Source organism: Rhamphochromis longiceps, linkage group LG20, assembly GCF_057381845.1.
Source record: "Rhamphochromis longiceps isolate RC_006_pf linkage group LG20, R_longiceps_female_GT1.1, whole genome shotgun sequence".
NCBI classification, from domain to species: domain Eukaryota; kingdom Metazoa; phylum Chordata; class Actinopteri; order Cichliformes; family Cichlidae; genus Rhamphochromis; species Rhamphochromis longiceps.
In genome coordinates, this window is record NC_140576.1 from 1,095,286 (window position 1) to 1,100,299 (window position 5,014).

Below are 5,014 nucleotides of genomic sequence, written 5' to 3' on the forward strand. Positions count from 1 at the left end.
CCTACCTTCAATGTGGAAAGTGAAATATACAATAAAGTCCCAGATAAAGATAAAAAAAATTAACTGGTTGGTGATTAGAAATGGGTATTAATTACATTACTCAAAATGTATGTTCAGCGCAAACTTTCAATTCAGTCTTAAATCAAATCGGGAGTTGCCTCAAGGCACTTTATATTGTAAGGTAAAGACACTACAATGACAGAGACAAAACCCCAACATTCAAATGATCCCCTTTGATGGAACACTTGGTGACAGTGGGAAGGAAAAACTCCTTTCTAACAGGAAGAACCACCAGAATCATGTTCGGGGAGGGTCAGCCATCTGCCAAGACCGTTGGGAGTGATGGGAGGAAGACAAGAGAAAGAATGCACTGTGGAAGAGAGCCAGAGGTGAATAATAACTAATGATAAAGAGTGGTGTGTAAGCACATTCCTTCCTCTCTTTCAGCTCGCTGTGCTTTCAAAAAATAATTTTGAAAAAGATGAAAAAAAACTTGCTGAAACTCATAAATTCAACAGTTCTTAAAACATGTTTATGATGACATGAATTTTGTGTTGTTTGCATTAATTCCTATTCTTAACACCTTAGGCTGATCAAAAGCTTTGTTATGCACACATGAAGTATGGGGAAAAGCAAGTAAACAAAGGAAGTATGTCTCCGCAGCCATTAAGTTTAAAAGCATGTTTCATCAGTTTATTGTTGTAATCACAACAGATAACAAGATTTACTCAAGATTTCAGCAACAGCCACGATAGTGTTGGGCCATTTCCTATCAGCAATCACTGAGGCAAACACTTCCTGTAAACCCAGAAAGAGTATGTACCAGTTTAGGCCTGGTGTAGAAAGAGATGGGTAAAAAACATAAAATAAAAATAATTGTCTGATAATATATTGACACGTTTATTATTTATTCGTTGCTAAGTTACTACTTCTAAATTTCAGTGAATGGCCTGGGGGCTAACAGACAGTTTCTATCCTTAGCTGCCTGTGGTGCTTAATCTAATCCTGGTGGGATGAGTTCATACAAGTTCATTTTCTTCCTACTCACATAAAATATGTCAACATATTGATGTCACTAAAATCTGTTTAAATAATTAAGTGAAGACACTTTTCAAACAATGTATTACGTACGATATAATTCATAGCAAAATAATATATAATAATGGAAATTACTAAGTTAGGTAACCAGTTCAGGTTGTTAGTGTTCTTATTTTTATATTGCAGCTGGATCACTGGGTGAAAAGAACCATTACTGTATAATTAACAGACTTATATGTGCAGGTAATGAAATGGAAAGAGCAGCTCGTCTGTCGGATGTTTGTCATTGATGACATGTAATAACTGCAGAGCACCATATTCAACATATTTTCCATACAGCTATTGGAAGCAGGGAGAACAGCCAAAGAAAATTATTTATGTCTTTTTTTATCAGTGGCAGTCAGACACTGGTCAAAAAATGTCCTCATATTGGAAACAAAGTGGTCTGCCAAGCTGAAGGGGAGGCAGAATCAGATAGAACTGACATGGTAGAGATTTTAGAGAAAACATGCAACTGTTTCCAGTCATTCGCCTGTGCATCTGTCTCAAAACTGAATCAGTTAAAAACCCCTATTTGTGTTCTGAGACCCATTAGAGGAACTGTGGAAGATGAAGAAACCACAACAAAGCTTACACTGGACACTTTTCAGAGCAGCTCCAAAAGTGGAAAGGCTGATAAGACCACTCAGCTTGTTCGCTGTTGTTGGCTGTTAGTGGCTCAGTTGCTATGCAGTTCCAAACATGTGAACATGAAAAGTATGTGCAGGTCTTAGCCTCCACTAAAATAGATAACAAATGACCAGCTGGATCATTTATAGCTCAACAAGATACTTAATGGGTCAATCATTGAGTTGATCTATTATGGCTCTGGTATTTCAAGGCGACTGATAGGTTTGACTTTACTTGGAAGGCGACGTGTATAAGTCGAGTCTTTTTGGAAGCATGTTGTCATCACTGTTATTGGCGTTCTGTTGTAAGCAGATCATACTTTTGTTTCTTGTTTCTTGAATGTGTGGGATCATCAAGAGCAGATGTTTGCCCATTGTTTCATCCTGGTCTGGAGGAAGGCCTTCGCCCTTTCCGTGAGACCTGCCAGCTGTAAAATCAATGCAGCCTCACGCAAAATTGTAATTTATTTTATATTTCATATTAATGAAGAGATGTTCAACACTCTCATAGCACCAAACTTGTAGGCACGTTTAAACAGACTGTCTAACCCTGGCAGCGTAGCGCCATCTGCTGGTCACACCAAGAATGAATTTTCTGTGGCTTCACTCAGTTTGCACCCTGCCAAATGCATGCTACAATGGGCTTCGTTCAAAGACTCTTTGATTGCATGTGTGCAGTGATGGAAATGTAATGGAGTCACTGTTTTGAGTCGTGCTCACCTCTATGACGTCAATCTATTTCAGAAAAGTGCACATAAAGAAGATTCATCAAAGAAAAGCGATTTTTTGCTTCTCCTTTGAGACACTGATTTAAGCTTCAAGTGTCTTGTATAACTTCACAGCAACTGCAGCAAAATCAAAGGAAAATATGTCAGGGTTAGCAGACCGCCTGTTAGCAGCTCTTTCCAAAGTGAAAGGTATTTTGAGGCCACAATTTTAACATAAAAAACCCCCTTTGATCAGACAGCCTTGCTGTGATGAGGTTTCCTGGCAACACGATCAGAGCTCAAAAGCACCTGTGAACCCGCAGGGTTAGTGCAGGTGAGAGTGCAGCCAGGTATCTGGCAAGGATGTGAAAAGAGGTGCAGAATTCAACTGCTGTTTGGAAGAAATAGAGTTATGTGAGAGAAGTTCTCTGCTATTCATCTGAGTGTTAAGTACAGTTCTCTATGTGACCACAAGAGGGTAGCAGATTCTCACCTAAATAGAGGCTTTAGCCATGAATGCGCGAGTGCATGGGCCAAGTCCGGGACTTTACGGAGCCCCGCAAGGGACATGGGAGAAAAAAATTACGATGAACTTTTGCGAGATCTCGCAAAAGTGCGTCTTAATTTTTTTTCTCCCATGTCCCTTGCGGGGCTCCGTAGGACTTTGCCCTCAGTAAGACCTCATATTTCAGTGATAGGTGGTGTGTTGTGGTTAGTGTATTTAATTAGCATGTCACAGATCTTATCAAAACACAACATCAAGTCAAATGACAAAGTCTCACTGTTGCCCATGAATTATTGTTATGATTACATGTCTTGTAGAGAGGGAATGTGATAAATATATTTTCCTAAATAAAAAAGAAACAACACAGGAATATGCAAAATGGTGACTGGAGTTCATGCATCACAAGGGGCCTTTAGCTCAAATATAATCAATACTTCGTATCCCTTAGTCAACAGCTTCAGTCAAGACTAATTGTGCCCCATAGAAAACTGAAAATGCAGCCGGACAGTCATTGTTGTGTGGGAGAGAACGGTGAGGACAACCTATAGTGGATTCTTCGCTGCTTGAAACATTGATCTGTTGTATCAGCACCTATGTCACATAATCAAAAGCACATTTCTAGTCTATGTTTAACCATCAAATGCATCTCATCTCTTTGACCAAACATTCCTCCAAAGCTGAATTGTTTTATCAATAGATTTCGAGTTGAACTTTTGATGAGGTTGGAGGGTTACACCTTTGCTGTAAACAAGTCAAGGCTACTTCCTTAAGCTACTTTCTTTATAGTCACAATGAGGTTTTTGCGCAACCTTCCAGCCTAGCAGACATGTTTCACATTAGTTCTTTTTCCCCTCAGTTCCCCTTGATTGCCATTTCCTGACATTTCAGATGATTGATATTTTACCTCGGAGGTGTTCATGTTTGACTTGATATGATTACAGAGTCTTTCATGGCTTTGTAAGCTTCACATTTCCACAGCCACACTTGCTGAGTATCAAAACGTTTGAAATTGATCATGCTATAGAAGCATTAGTTGACTTGCAGCACAAGTCCTAATAATCTGATTAAGGCCAAACAAGGTATTGAAAAATAATGTATTAGATGTTGCATTTACATGTGAAAAAAATGCTTGCATTTAGCTTATCTCATGAAAAAATGTGCATGTTTTCCCACCAGTGTCCAAACTTTCTAAGATCAGAAACATTAAAGCTGTTGTAGTGACTCATTGTGGCCCTAGTACCTTGCTAAGATACAGTTTGCTATTCTTTCTTTAGTTGTGAACCTGTCTCTATGCAATATTCATTCCTTCCAAGTACAAATGCACAGAGACTTCCCGTAGTGTTTACACCGGTATGCCAAGCTGGCGAGAAGTCACCACTACTGCTGGGAACACTGGGAACATCACAGCTAATAAATCTGTGTGTATAAAATGCAAAGCACGTCTCTCGTGCCTGCATGGAATGAATCACATTCCTTCAGGCATCGATGTTCACATACAAGTCTTTCTACTGCCTCCTCTGCTTTTGGGTGCTGGAATATCTTAATGCAGAGACATGAGTCACCAGAAATTTGGGAATTAAAAAAAAGAACAAAAAAGAAAATAGAATAATAATAATAATTATGTGGTAACAATATTTGGAAAATATTTAAGGTGACTCAGTGTCTGGGCTTGTGACTTTTAGCTTTTGCACGTGGGAATCATTTAAAGAAGACAATGACTGTTAGAAACCCCGTGTTACTGCACATGTTGAGATTTCTCGTCCCCACTTTAACTGGTACTGTATATGTGAATATGCTTACAATATTTAATATAAGCAAAGATTATAAAGAAAGAAAACACAAGTACATCAAATAAAGTTTAGTGTCTTGTTTGTTTCCCCGAAGGTTACTGCTTTTGGATTTATCATGAGCTAAACGCTAAAGTTTATCGAACCTGTTTATAACGGCTGGTTGGATTTTGTAATGGTTTACAGAAGACAATGAAACTAAAGTTGTAAAGCAAAGAGCTAAAAGACGTTAAAACAACCAGAGTTGATCAGACCTGCAGATGTGTGACGGTCAGCATGATCTCAAACAGACACAACAAACCGGGCAAG